This window comes from Mauremys reevesii, linkage group 3 (assembly GCF_016161935.1).
Source record: "Mauremys reevesii isolate NIE-2019 linkage group 3, ASM1616193v1, whole genome shotgun sequence".
Classification (NCBI taxonomy): domain Eukaryota; kingdom Metazoa; phylum Chordata; order Testudines; family Geoemydidae; genus Mauremys; species Mauremys reevesii.
In genome coordinates, this window is record NC_052625.1 from 163297028 (window position 1) to 163311418 (window position 14391).

At 42.4% G+C, this 14391-nt stretch overlaps 1 protein-coding gene across 2 annotated transcripts in view; it reads left to right on the forward strand.

Annotated features, from left to right (window-relative positions):
- The first annotated feature begins 3727 nt into the window (after nt 1–3727).
- The window catches only part of HMGCLL1 (3-hydroxymethyl-3-methylglutaryl-CoA lyase like 1), a 131033-nt gene continuing 120369 nt past the window's right edge, over nt 3728–14391 (forward strand). For both annotated transcript variants that reach the window (XM_039532441.1, XM_039532442.1), the window contains exon 1: nt 3728–3900. The gene's annotated coding sequence lies outside the window, so the exon portion shown is untranslated. The remainder of the gene's footprint in view (nt 3901–14391) is intronic.

A 14391-nucleotide genomic window follows, 5' to 3' on the forward strand; every position in this document is an offset into this window, starting at 1 on the left:
TTTATTTACACAACCAAGACAGAAGAGCACCCACTGAATAAAGTTACCAATGCTTGAAGAGGAATGTTCTTTTATTTTTATGTTGAGGGTACTTGAAATGGGAATTGTCCTGCCTTTCTTTTTTCTTTTTCCTGATTTGTTGACAGATTGCCATATGTCTGGCCTATGCTTGCTCATCCAAGTAACTCATTTTCAGCACAACATGCAGTATTGTTGTACACAAGAAGGGACTCTTAACCGGGATAGACTCTTAGGAATGTGTCAAGACAGTAATTTCCCAACAGTTTACTTTCTCAGAGGTCAACAACACTGAGGTCTGAAACATTGTAAACCCATTAGATTGCATATGCAAATGACTGCAATTAGACTGCCTTAGCCTGCTCTTTCCAGCCATCTGATATCATCTCCCTTTAATTGTTAATTTAAAAAGTTACACTTGAGAAGTTCATGACAGAGAGATTTCCAGTTATTTTCAATAAACACATTAAGACATGTAACAATTAGAGATTGGCCCAAGTCGCAAAGCGAGGATCCAAAACATCAGTGATACAACAATGCTGAATGTAACTACTAGGATGTGTCCTAAAGTGGCTATCAGGAAAAAAATGGAATTCCTGACCTATTTGTTGTGGTTAATTATCAGGTAGAAGGACATTATTACCTTTTTTTCTGCTACTTGTGTGTAGTAACATCAGCAGGTATCCTGAATCTGGAATATCTCTGCTTGAAGCATGATTATAGTTATCTACAGCCATGAAACACTATGCTCTTCAGAGTTAAGAAGTCTGGGCAAAGGTTAATAGGAGCTCCCTTCATGATTTTTACAACACAGCCTTTTCTCCATCACACACTGTGAGGAAGTCCAAGCTGTGGTGTTCCAGTTTCTTTGACTGTTTTTGGCTTTCACGTCACCAAGTATTTAAAGTGGAATAACTGTTTTAAAGGGGAGTTGAATTCCCTGTCCTTTGTAGCATATTGCTCCATGTCTGTTTAAGAGGTGTTCCATGCACTTTTGGCAGAAGATATTTCCAATCATTTTGCAATGTTTAAATAGTGCAGATTGCTGAACTGGCTGCTGCTACACATGCTGTAATTAACATGTGGGCTTTTAAAGTTATGGCTTATGTACAGTAGTTCAGTTCTCATTGGGAGGCCTGGTTCTCTTCTCCCTTTCATGAATCTGAGTCTAATGAATTGATTTCCACTGGTGTAAGGGGAGACTCAAGCTGAGGATATACAGCGGTAAAAATAACTTCTTTTAATAAAATAAAATTTTAAAAAAGTTAAGACTGATCCTTAGATTCAGAAGGGTGAATTTTTCCAAGCCTCTATATTTAACATTTTTCCGTCAGCTGGAGTGCATGAGGCAACAGAGGGGGAAGCTATTTTACATCACTGCTGTGAAAAGAAGTGCCCCCTCAGACTGGAACTACTGAACTCACCATGCTGCAAGATAACAGATTTCTAGTACTCTTGACTGCATCAAACTGTGGTTTCCAATACAGCTGTTTAACTGACTGACTACCCTGTGGGTTTGAGTACTGAAATATGATCCCATTTCTGGAATAATCTACTGTTTCAGCTAGGGTACTACAGTTACCATAGTCTAAAGGCCAAATTCACACACAAATTATTTGCATAGTAAAGTCGTATTGGTTCCATTCATTAAGGACCGTAGATTCTATGCTTAATTCTGAAACAAAAAAGATGTTTTATAGAAATGCACACCAGAATGGAGAAAATGATCAGGACAAATGAGGGGAAGGGAGGACTATGTGGATTCCCTTTCCTATTCTACATTTCATAGCATAAAGTACAGGGTTACGTATTATACCAAAGCACGGGGTTGAGCTGAGAACCCTGCTTCTCAGTCCCTTATGTTAACCACAAGACCACACTCCTTTTCAGATTTAATGAAGTGGTTACAACAGATGCACGACAGCTCCTTTGTCAGAACTCTTTCTAATTTGCATTGTCTACCTTGGCCACTGTTATTCTAATATGACATCTATTAAAATGTATTGAATTTTGAAAGCCTTCCCTGGTTTGCAATGTGGTCCAAAGAGTCCCTTCACATTGTATAGTAACCAATCTTACTCAAATTGAGCATGAATAATAATTTACAGACACAGAAAGAATATTTTCTTCAGTTGGACTAATTCATTCACAAGTTGAGAAATTGACTGAGAATTAGACAAGTTTTTCTGCTTTTTCTTCTTTTTCAGTCTATCAGGAATCCCCGCCCCATGTTTACAAAAGTATTTTCTCTTTGGAAAACGTCTTTATGAGAAGCCACTGTCTAATGCACATTTTCACATAAGTGAATAACAAACACCATTGTCTGATTTAAAATACACAGTTTATACATAATTGATCAGATCTTTCAGCTTCTGTGCAGCTAAAACTCCCATTGGAATAAACAGGAATTTTGTCTTTCTAGGAACTGGCTGAGTTATTTAAATAATTTTTAAAATCCACATTAGAACAGTGGCTTTCAACCTTTTTTCATTTGTGGACCCCTAAAAATTTTAAATGGAGGTGCAGACCAGACCCCTTTAGACATAGTCTGTGGACCCAGGGATCCATGGATGACAGGTTGAAAACCACTGCATTAGAGAATTTGGCTAATACTGTTAGATCAGTGCACTACAGCTCTATTATAAGGATAAAAGGGATGTGTTTTAGTGAAAATTTACCTGCTCAGCTATTAGAAGTGTGAAACTTCCTGATAGACTCAAGACTTTAAAGTTTCAAACAATTCTCCTTTAAAGCTGGTTTATAGGATATTTGGTGTCTACCCAAACACTTTTCCTACTAAGCAGTTATTTTGTTGCAGTCAGGTCTTATGGCAGCATTAAATGCCCCTGTTTGTGTCTGACAAATATCCTCATGTAGAGGTGTTGAACCCTGAGCTGAGACTGCTGAGCACTCTCAGAACTGAGTCCATAAGCTGAACTGTCATACAGCTACATTTTATTAAACTGATATTTATTTATTTATTTATTAAACTGATATTAAACATACACTCTGCTAGATTTTCACCTCCTCAGACCTGGGTTCAAATTTTATGTTGATCATATGCTAAATGAGTTTGCAGGTCTCAGTCTACTTGTTTGTGCTCTACAGTAAAACACCAACACCCAATTTGGCATAATTGGCAGTGCCTTGAGTAAAACTAAGTATATTGCAGGCAGGTGCTAAGCAATCATCCCTGCACTGCATTCCCAATGCATTCCATTCCTGATTTGCAACACCGCTGTTAGCCTAGTCCTGAGTCTCTTTTGAACAAAGACTGCCGAATGTGCTGCAATGTGTCAAAGTTGCCTGGCAATTCTGTGAAATGCTCAACTGACTCAATAGAGATTTTGTACACAAGGAGGCTTTTACCAAAAAAAATGTCTAAAATAAAATTAAAATTAGTTATAAGTTAGTGAATAAATCATAAGTCAAATTACATAATGTGTAAATTTCCTGGTATTTTTCACATGAAAAATACATGCTGTATACAAGATAATTTACATGTCTACATATATATATGTTGTGATGGCGTATACAAACCCCACACTGAACCCAAAAGGCTTAAAAGGCATTACTGGGACCAAGTAGCTCCGCCCCTCTGGGTCTACTGAGCATGCTCTGACTTGGAGGAGTGGGTTAAAAGGAGCTCAGCAGCCCAGGCAAAGGGTGATGGACAGGCTTCAGGAGAGAAGAATGATAAGCCAGACAGGAGGCAGAGCCTGAGAGAGGACCCCAGAGTATGGCCCATGGACAGTGCCTTCTCCAACCGCTATGCCCTTGGAGAACTAGCAGAATGGCAGGGACCTGCTCCTTTGGACTCTCTTGTTAAGGGATTGCTGTTTGGACTATAGGGGTCATGTCCCAAAATGAAGGGATGTACAGGTAGGAAGTGGACTTACACTCACTTCAGGGAGAACCTTGCCAGTGTTGCTTCCTCCAGAGCCCTGCGCTGGGACTTGGTGGAGATGGAGGGCCCAGGTCCCCCCTGCCAAGCCCCTGTAAGGGCCAAGATACTGGTGGAGAGCTGAAAATTCCTGGTTAGGGTCAGGAACAGGCATCTCTGTCACTCTGACAGAGGGCCAGGTGTGCTAGCCAACCAGCTGTCTGGGTCTCTGAGTACCCTATCACATATGTACACAGTTGCTGGGAAAATATAATGTAATGTTTTTCAAAAATTAAAATACTTATTTTGTGTGATGAGAGATTCTTTAATCTAGTTTAGCATTCAGATTAATGGAGGTGTAATAGGTGATGTCTGTTGCAAAATATTAGTATGCCTTTAAATATGTTTTTATGTAGAAGAGGGTTTATCTCTCACCTATTTCAACAGTCTGGGACGCATGGACCAAGGTTTGAAAAGTTTATATCTCTGCAGGAAAGGTTCTTGTATCTCCTTTCACAGCACATCTGTCAAATATGAATAATGATACCAACAACACTCTCTTTAATTCACTTTGTCTTGCAGCCTTGTTTCTTTTTATTAAATTTGTTAAGCAGTTCATCACGTTAACCTCCAAGCTTTCTTCTCTATTATTGCTCTGATTTAAAAATGATACTATTTTGTCTGCAAGAATAATGAGGAAAAAGGCTTTGGGGACCTGATATGGATACATGGCCCCTCCTTTACTCTAGTTTCAAGAAGCGGATTAGTCATGTGTTGGTTTAATACATCCCCACAGGCAACATCTTATTGCTTAAGGTCAAGAAATATGAATATGAAAACTAGCCATAATCTATTTAGCTTGCTAGAAATTACATTTAACAGCTTCACCTCATGAATCCAGCTGTAAAAGTACATACAAGGCACTTAGATTAACAAGGACATATGGAAAGCTACAGGATCATATTCCAATAGAACCAAGACTGGTATCTTTGTTAAAAATAGATAATCTGGGTAAGACTTGACAAAATAGGTTCCTTTTTCTAAAATTAACCTCTTCATCTCCATTGAGTATATTTCTCTTTGAAAAGGCCTTTCCACCATAAGAGTGACACTTACTATAGTGATATCTCTTCTTCTCCCCATCCCCCAAATTACCTTGAAACAAATCAACCAAAACTAAAAAAGTAAACGGATAAAATAAAAAATAAAAACTTGCTCCAAGCTGTGTGTTCCCTGAGAAGGGGGAAGTCCCAGCGACTCCATAAAGTCCACTAGAGAATTTGCTATTGCTATCAATTTTATGTGGAAAGCGCTTGGTCCTATGCTGATGGGCAGCCATATGAAACCCTAAGGTAGACAAATGGTTTCACTGATACCATGGGTAGGTATTTCTGAATCATTTGGATCATAGGATTTTTTCCTTGTTTCTGAGAGACTCTGTATTAGCCCTCTGCAGAGTGAGGGGAGTAAGGATGGCTGTGTGTGTGTGTGGGGGGGGTGTTTCTTCACCCTCTGTGCACAAGGGAGGTGGGCTTTGTACCTGTTCTTTTATATATTGGTACACCTACTGGTTCTTAATATACTGTGGTGTGTGCCAGGGCAGAAATTGAAATAGGCTTAAATTTTAATGGCATCTGGAATGGTTGGCAATAATGTAGGGCTGATAGACTGTATAATGATGGGAAGAGGATATATTTACACCCTGTGAATTATAAACTACATGGATAATAAATTACAGTTAAACGTGTAATAACATAGTGTTAATAGTTAAGGCATCCATGCTGGGTCCATGCCATTTATCATGACCAGTCACACATGCTTTGGTTCTTTGAGTAATTTCTCCCTTTCCACTCCTGCTGCTGCATGATGGTGAAGCCAAATGCTGAGGTATAGGAGGAAGAGTTCTGGCAAGAGATTGAAATCTGAAGTCATTATTTTAATTCTTCCGATACTCCTGTAGTTGCTGCTGGGCAGCTGTTTTGGCAGAATGCTTTGATTTCAGCACAGTCACAAATGCATCAACTTTATTACCTTCTGACATCATGCCTCATATTCTCCTGTTATTGCTAGGTGACACTCTGCAGCGTGAATTCCATGCTGAAGAACTTTCATTCGGAATAATCATATGCTTAGCATTCTTTCACCTATAATATACACCAATATCTTTTTGCAATGCATTAGATGGCAGGATTTAGGTATGGCAAGATATCTAACAATAATGGGGCCAAGTCATCCTTCAGAACCTATGCTTTGGATAATGTTCTCAAGTGAAAAGTTTATGGCAGCATTTATATGACCTAAATATAGGACCTATAGGCATGGAGCATATCTTCCTTTCTTTCTTGTACAGCAGAGAATAAGCTGTTGATTCTTAGGTACGTACCATGCAAATTGCCCTATTGAATCAGACCCAGCATGTATACAAATGATAAAAATGATAATGTTGTATTTTGTAAGTATTTACTCCATTGTTTAGATCTAGGATAATTGCTAGGAAACTTTTTCACCCACAGACCTAATATCATATATTAGGATGTTCTTAACAGAGAAAAAACAGGAATTGCCATACTGCATCAGATCCATGGCCCATCTAATTCAGTATCCTGTCTCTGATAATGTTCAGGAGGAACATTGTCAGAGACAGGAGGGTCTCTTACCCAAAACAGGAGGAAGTAGAGAACCTGAAAAGCATTAGGAAATACTTGCTGTTTTGGGTAAGGAACCTGATAGTGGAGAATAGGGAAATAACCCTATTTTTTTCTAATCCTAACAGTTACTGGCTCATGCCCTGAAGCATGAGGATTTATATTCCTTTTTTTGTTTTTGTTATCCTTTATAATATAACTGTGGATGTTCTTATTCATATAAATGGCTAGTCCTCTTTTCAGAATCATATTGAGCTCTTGGTTTCCATTATGTCTTTTGGCAACAGCTTCTTCAGATTATGTAAAAAATGGTTTTTTATCAGTTTTAATTTTATTTTGCCTTCCAATTTCATTGAGTGTCTCCTTGTTCCTTGATCGGTGAAATACTGAATTTTAACCTTGGTAAGTTGAGAAAGTGAGCCATATTTTTCTGATTTGTTATGATGACATGTGTTAGGAATCAGAGGAATCACTTGCTTTGTTAACTGTATGGGAATATAATTTGCAGTTTGTTTTTAAAAGCTGAATCACTGTTTTCAGATATCATTCCTCAGGAAATGTGTTTTCAATTATATCCTCCCCTTTTCTCTCAGACTAATCATGCTACTTATTTTAACAAGATTTTTTTTTCACAAAGATACTTTCTCAAAAGCACACAATTCTTTGCAAAGATGTCTATTTTCAGTGAAGTTCCTTCTTCACTATGTCTAATAATGTCACTTATTTTAATGAAGGTCTAATTTATCAAAAACAAGCAACTCATTTTCCGTTGACCTTCATTTAATCTTCCTTGTCTCAAGAAAGTGCAAACCCTTAATATTGCTCATAAAGCCTGGTAAGACTTCAGAAGTTTAAAAGGCAAACAACTTTCTCTTACTTAATCAACTCTTTTTTAATTTACTCTGGTGTTGTACACCACCTGCCAATTCATGATAATACATTACAGATATGTAAAAGCAACAAAGAATCCTGTGGCACCTTATAGACTAACAGACGTTTTGCAGCATGAGCTTTTGTGGGTGAATACCCACTTCTTCGGATGCAAGTGGTGGAAATTTCCAGGGGCAGGTAATATATGCAAGCAAGAAGCAAGCTAGAGATAACGAGGTTAGTTCAATCAGGGAGGATGAGGCCCTGTTCTAGCAGTTGAGGTGTGAAAACCAAGGGAGGAGAAACTGGTTCTGTAATTGGCAAGCCATTCACAGTCTTTGTTTAATCCTGAGCTGATGGTGTCAAATTTGCAGATGAACTGGAGCTCAGCAGTTTCTCTTTGAAGTCTGGTCCTGAAGTTTTTTTGCTGCAGGATGGCCACCTTAAGATCTGCTATTGTGTGGCCAGGGAGGTTGAAGTGTTCTCCTACAGGTTTTTGTATATTGCCATTCCTAATATCTGATTTGTGTCCATTTATCCTTTTCCTTAGAGACTGTCCAGTTTGGCCGATGTACATAGCAGAGGGGCATTGCTGGCATATGATGGCATATATTACATTGGTGGACGTGCAGGTGAATGAACCGGTGATGGTGTGGCTGATCTGGTTAGGTCCTGTGATGGTGTTGCTGGTGTAGATATGTGGGCAGAGTTGGCATCGAGGTTTGTTGCATGGGTTGGTTCCTGTGCTAGAGTTACTATGGTGCGGTGTGCAGTTACTGGTGAGAATATGCTTCAGGTTGGCAGGTTGTCTGTGGGCGAGGACTGGCCTGCCACCCAAGGCCTGTGAAAGTGTGGGATCATTCTCCAGGATGGGTTGTAGATCCCTGATGATGCGCTGGAGGGGTTTTAGCTGGGGACTGTATGTGATGGCCAGTGGAGTCCTGTTGGTTTCTTTCTTGGGTTTGTCTTGCAGTAGGAGGCTTCTGGGTACATGTCTGGCTCTGTTGATCTGTCTCCTTATTTCCTCGCATGGGTACTGTAGTGTTGAGAATGCTTGGTGGAGATTTTGTAGGTGTTGGTCTCTGTCTGTGGGGTTAGAGCAGATGCGGTTGTACCTCAGTGCTTGGCTGTAGACAATGGATCTTGTGGTGTGCTCGGGATGGAAGCTGGAGGCATGAAGGTAGGCATAGCGGTCGGTAGGTTTTCGGTATAGGGTGGTGTTAATGTGACCATCAATTATTTGCACCATAGTGTCTAGGAAGTGGACCTCCCGTGTAGATTGGTCCAGGCTGAGGTTGATGGTGGGGTGGAAGCTGTTGAAATCGTGGTGGAATTTTTCCAGAGTCTCCTTCCCATGGGTCCAGGTGATGAAGATGTCATCAATGTAGCGTAGGTAGAGAAGGGGCGTGAGTGGACGGGAGCTGAGGAAGCGTTGTTCCAGGTCAGCCATAAAAATATTGGCATATTGTGGGGCCATGCGGGTGCCCATAGCGGTGCCACTGATCTGGAGATATATATTGTCATCAAATTTGAAATAGTTGTGTCTGAGGATAAAGGCACAGAGCTCAGCAACCAGTTGTGCTGTGGCATCATCAGGGATACTGTTCCTGACAGCTTGTATTCCATCAGCGTGTGGGATGTTGGTGTAGAGAGCCTCTACATCCATGGTGGCCAGGATGGTGTTTTCTGGAAGGTCACCAATGCATTGTAGTTTCCTCAGGAAATCAGTGGTGTCACGGAGATAGCTGGGAGTGCTGGTGGCATAGGGTCTGAGTAGAGAGTCCACATATCCAGACAGTCCTTCAGTGAGAGTTCCAATGCCCGAGATGATGGGGCGTCCAGGATTTCCAGGTTTGTGGATTTTGGGCAGTAGATAGAATAGCCCTGGTCGGGGCTCTAAGGGTATGTTGATTTGTTCCGGTGTTAGTGTAGGGAGTGTCCTGAGTAGATGGTTCAGCAGTGTATTCCTCAGTGGGATCTGAGGGAAGTGGCCTGTAGAATTTGGTGTTGGAGAGTTGTCTGGCGGCCTCCTTTTGGTAGTCAGACCTGTTCATGATGACAACAGCACCTCCTTTATCAGCCTCTTTGATTATAATGTCAGGATGGTTTCTGAGGCTGTGGATGGCATTGCGTTCTGCACGACTTAGGTTATGAGGCAAGCGATGTTGTTTTTCCACAATTTCTGCCTGTGCATGTCGGCTACATTGTACCTACGCTACATTGATGACATCTTCATCACCTGGACCCATGGGAAGGAGACTCTGGAAAAATTCCACCACGATTTCAACAGCTTCCACCCCACCATCAACCTCAGCCTGGACCAATCTACATGGGAGGTCCACTTCCTAGACACTACGGTGCAAATAATTGATGGTCACATTAACACCACCCTATACCGAAAACCTACCGACCGCTATGCCTATCTTCATGCCTCCAGCTTCCATCCCGGGCACACCACAAGATCCATTGTCTACAGCCAAGCACTGAGGTACAACCGCATCTGCTCTAACCCCACAGACAGAGACCAACACCTACAAAATCTCCACCAAGCATTCTCAAAACTACAGTACCCGCACGAGGAAATAAGGAGACAGATCAACAGAGCCAGACATGTACCCAGAAGCCTCCTACTGCAAGACAAACCCAAGAAAGAAACCAACAGGACTCCACTGGCCATCACATACAGTCCCCAGCTAAAACCCCTCCAGCGCATCATCAGGGATCTACAACCCATCCTGGAGAATGATCCCACACTTTCACAGGCCTTGGGTGGCAGGCCAGTCCTCGCCCACAGACAACCTGCCAACCTGAAGCATATTCTCACCAGTAACTGCACACCGCACCATAGTAACTCTAGCACAGGAACCAACCCATGCAACAAACCTCGATGCCAACTCTGCCCACATATCTACACCAGCAACACCATCACAGGACCTAACCAGATCAGCCACACCATCACCGGTTCATTCACCTGCACGTCCACCAATGTAATATATGCCATCATATGCCAGCAATGCCCCTCTGCTATGTACATCGGCCAAACTGGACAGTCTCTAAGGAAAAGGATAAATGGACACAAATCAGATATTAGGAATTGCAATATACAAAAACCTGTAGGAGAACACTTCAACCTCCCTGGCCACACAATAGCAGATCTTAAGGTGGCCATCCTGCAGCAAAAAAACTTCAGGACCAGACTTCAAAGAGAAACTGCTGAGCTCCAGTTCATCTGCAAATTTGACACCATCAGCTCAGGATTAAACAAAGACTGTGAATGGCTTGCCAATTACAGAACCAGTTTCTCCTCCCTTGGTTTTCACACCTCAACTGCTAGAACAGGGCCTCATCCTCCCTGATTGAACTAACCTCATTATCTCTAGCTTGCTTCTTGCTTGCATATATTACCTGCCCCTGGAAATTTCCACCACTTGCATCCGAAGAAGTGGGTATTCACCCACGAAAGCTCATGCTGCAAAACGTCTGTTAGTCTATAAGGTGCCACAGGATTCTTTGTTGCTTTTACAGATCCAGACTAACACGGCTACCCTTCTGATACATTACAGATATGATACACTGAGCACTAATACAGTAATTACCATATCTAAAAAACATTGATATGTTAAAATCTCTGCCTTTCCTGGCCAAATGTGCCTGGGCAGACCAGAGAATTAATAAGAAGTGGGCCAGTGAGTGTTTCTCAAAACAAAAGTAACAAAATTATTCAATATGCAAGAATGTGCTGCTTAATTTAGCAGATTGCTTCACAATTTCCAACAAAAATAAATCCTCAAGCACATTTCCCTTTGCTATTATGAGTGAATCTTTCAGCAATGTTAGAACTTAGCTGTAAGGGACTGGGGTGGAGGAGGTCTGGCCTAACGGTCAGAGCTGGGCGGGGGTCCACAAGTCAAAGATTGGCCATGAGCTGGCAGTCAGTGTGAAGGGATCGGGGTAATCACTAGAGCCAGGATTGATAAACAAGAATTAGGATCGGAGTCAGGCCAGGGTTGGAGATCAGTGGTAGTATTCAGAATTGGGAGGCAGGCATCTGGGTCAGAGGCAGGCTGCGGTCAGAGGCAGGAGATCAGAGACAGATACCAGGCTGGAATGAGCAGGCAGGAGTTCAGAGTCAGACTGGGGTTAGAGACTGGAAATCAAAAAGCAAGGTGCAGTCTGGAGTCATAGCAAGCCAGAGGTCTGTGTGGTTGCCCAGATGACTTCCTGGGCCAACTTCCAGTGTTAAATGGTGCTTTTGGACAATCAGAGAGCTGTCACTCTGGACCCATTGTGGTGGCTAATCTCCACAGTGCTCCTTGAATGTAGCGCTGCATGCCCTCCTGGTGGCAATGTGGGAATGTCATCTGTCCTAGGCTCTGAAGCCTGGGTTATAGGCCCCTGGATCCTTACATTAACCCCAACTTCAGGGGGGCCTTTTCTTCTGGGTTGGCACTGGGTGTAGATGGTCTCAATTAAACCTTTTTACCACGACAGGGGCAGCAGGTTCCCAGGAGTGCTCTATGGGGCAGCTGTAGTCCCGATGTGGAGGTAGCACTTCTGCGTTTTTCTTTTAAAGAACATCTGCCTCGTGTTAAAGGAGGATATTGATATAAGAGGCATCACAGAAACCTGGTGGACTGAGGACAATCAATGGGACACAATCATTCCAGGGTACAAAATATATTGGAAGGACAGAAGAGGTCATGTGGGAGTGGGAGGGGGATTGGCACTATATGTGAAAGAAAATGTAGAATCAAATGAAGTAAAAATCTTAAGTGAATCCACATGTTTCATAGAATCTCTATGGATAGTAATTTCATGCTCTAATAAGAATATAACATTAGGGATCTATTATTGACCACCTGACCAGGACAGTGATAGTGATGATGAAATGCTAAGGGAAATTAGAGAGGCTATCAAAATTAAGAACTCAGTAATAGTGGGGGATTTCAATTATCCCCATATTGATTGGTGTAACCCCTTTGGGGTTTAGAGAGCACAGACCCTTTAAACCTTTTTCCTAGGGGGAAGGGGGAGAGTGAGAAAAAAGGAGGGAAACTCCAGGGGGTGGCTCTGGAGCTGGGAGGGAGAGAGAGGCAGCAGCCCGCAGGCCCTCGCAAAGGAAGCAGAGAGAACCTGCCTGGAGCCTGGGAAGGACAGGGCGGCCGATCGGGGACACCCCAGGACAGGAGCCAGGAGGAGCCCTGTGCCAGGGAGGAACTGCCTGAGAAGGACAGGCCGGAGCTGGACCCAGTATCATGGCTGCCCAGAGCTGCATGGGGCTGTGAGTACTGGGGCTTGTGACTCTGCATTGGGAACAAGGAGGGAGGCTGCTAGATAGTTAAGTGGGGAGGTGGTCGCTCTGTGTGGCTTTACAGAGAGCGGCAGAAGAGGGCACCGGAGGGGTTTGTTGGGGGAAAGTTCCCTGGCACCAAAGACGACCAGGAGCACCCAAGACTCACCACTGGACTGGAACTTTGCTCAGGACTCCTGAACTCTGTGTGCAGACACATTGCTCAGTGTCTGCCCTTCCGGACTGTGCTATCACTGGGCCCGTGGGGACTTGGCTTGGATGCAACCCTGTTTTACTGCTCCCCCTATACTTCCCCTTGTTGTATTTCTCCTCTCATCCCTCTGTAAATAAATACCTCCCTTTGTTATATTCATTGTACTTTTCCTGTGGGTGGGTGTGTTCACTCTGGGGGATTTGGAACAGGTGTCCCTGGGGTGGAAGGGATTTCTCCTGCTGCATTCCTGCACGTGCCTTCTCTTGGCCAGAGCTGCCTGCACAGCAGACTTCATCTTGGCCACGAGGGCGCTTAAGTTACACTGGGAACATGTCACCTCAGGACAAAATGCAGAGACAAAATGTTTCAATACTTTAAATGACTGCTTCTTGGAGCAGCTGGTATGGGAACCCACAAGAGGAGAGGCAACTCTCGATTTAGTCCTGAGTGATGCACAGGGGCTGGTCCAAGAGGTAACTGTAACGGTACCGCTTGGAAATAGTGACCATAATATAATATTTAACATCCCTGTGGTGGGAAGAACACCTCAACAGCCCAACACTTTGGCATTTAATTTCAGAAAGGGGAACTATGCAAAAATGAGGGAGTTAGTTAAACAGAAATTAAAAGGTACAGTGACTAAAGTGAAATCCCTGCAAGCTGCACAGACGCTTTTCAAAGACACCATAATAGAGGCCCAACTTAGATGTATGCTCCAACTATGTAAAAGAAGCAGTGAGAGATAAAAAGGCATCTTTTAAAAAGTGGAAGTTAAATCCTAGTGAGGTAAATAGAAAGGAGCTTAAACACTGCCAATTTAAGTGTAAAAATGTAATAAGAAAAGCCAAAGAGGAGTTTGAAGAACGGCTAGCCAAAAACTCAAAAGGTAATAACAAAATGTTTTTTAAGTACATCAGAAGCAGGAAGCCTGCTAAACAACCAGTGAGGTCCCTGGACGATCGGGATACAAAAGGAGCCCTTAAAGATGATAAAGTCATTGCAGAGAAACTAAATGGATTCTTTGCTTCAGTCTTCATGGGCTGAGGATGTTAGGGAGATTCCCAAACCTGAGCTGGCTTTTGTAGGTAACAAATTGGAGGAATTGTCACAGATTGAGGTGTCACTAGAGGAGATTTTGGAATTAATTGATAAACTTAACAGTAACAAGTCACTGGGACCAGATGGCATTCACCCAAGAGTTCTGAAAGAACTCAAATGTGAAGTTGCGGAACTATTAACTATGGTTTGTAACCTGTCCTTTAAATCAGGTTCTGTACCCAATGACTGGAAGTTCGCTAATGTAACGCCAATATTTAAAAAAGGGTCTAGAGGTGATCCCGGCAATTACAGATCGGTAAGTCTAACGTTAGTACAGGGCAAATTAGTTGAAACAATAGTAAAGAATAAAATTGTCAGACATATAGAAGAACATAACTTGTTGGGCAAAAGTCAACAGGGTTTCTGTAAAGGG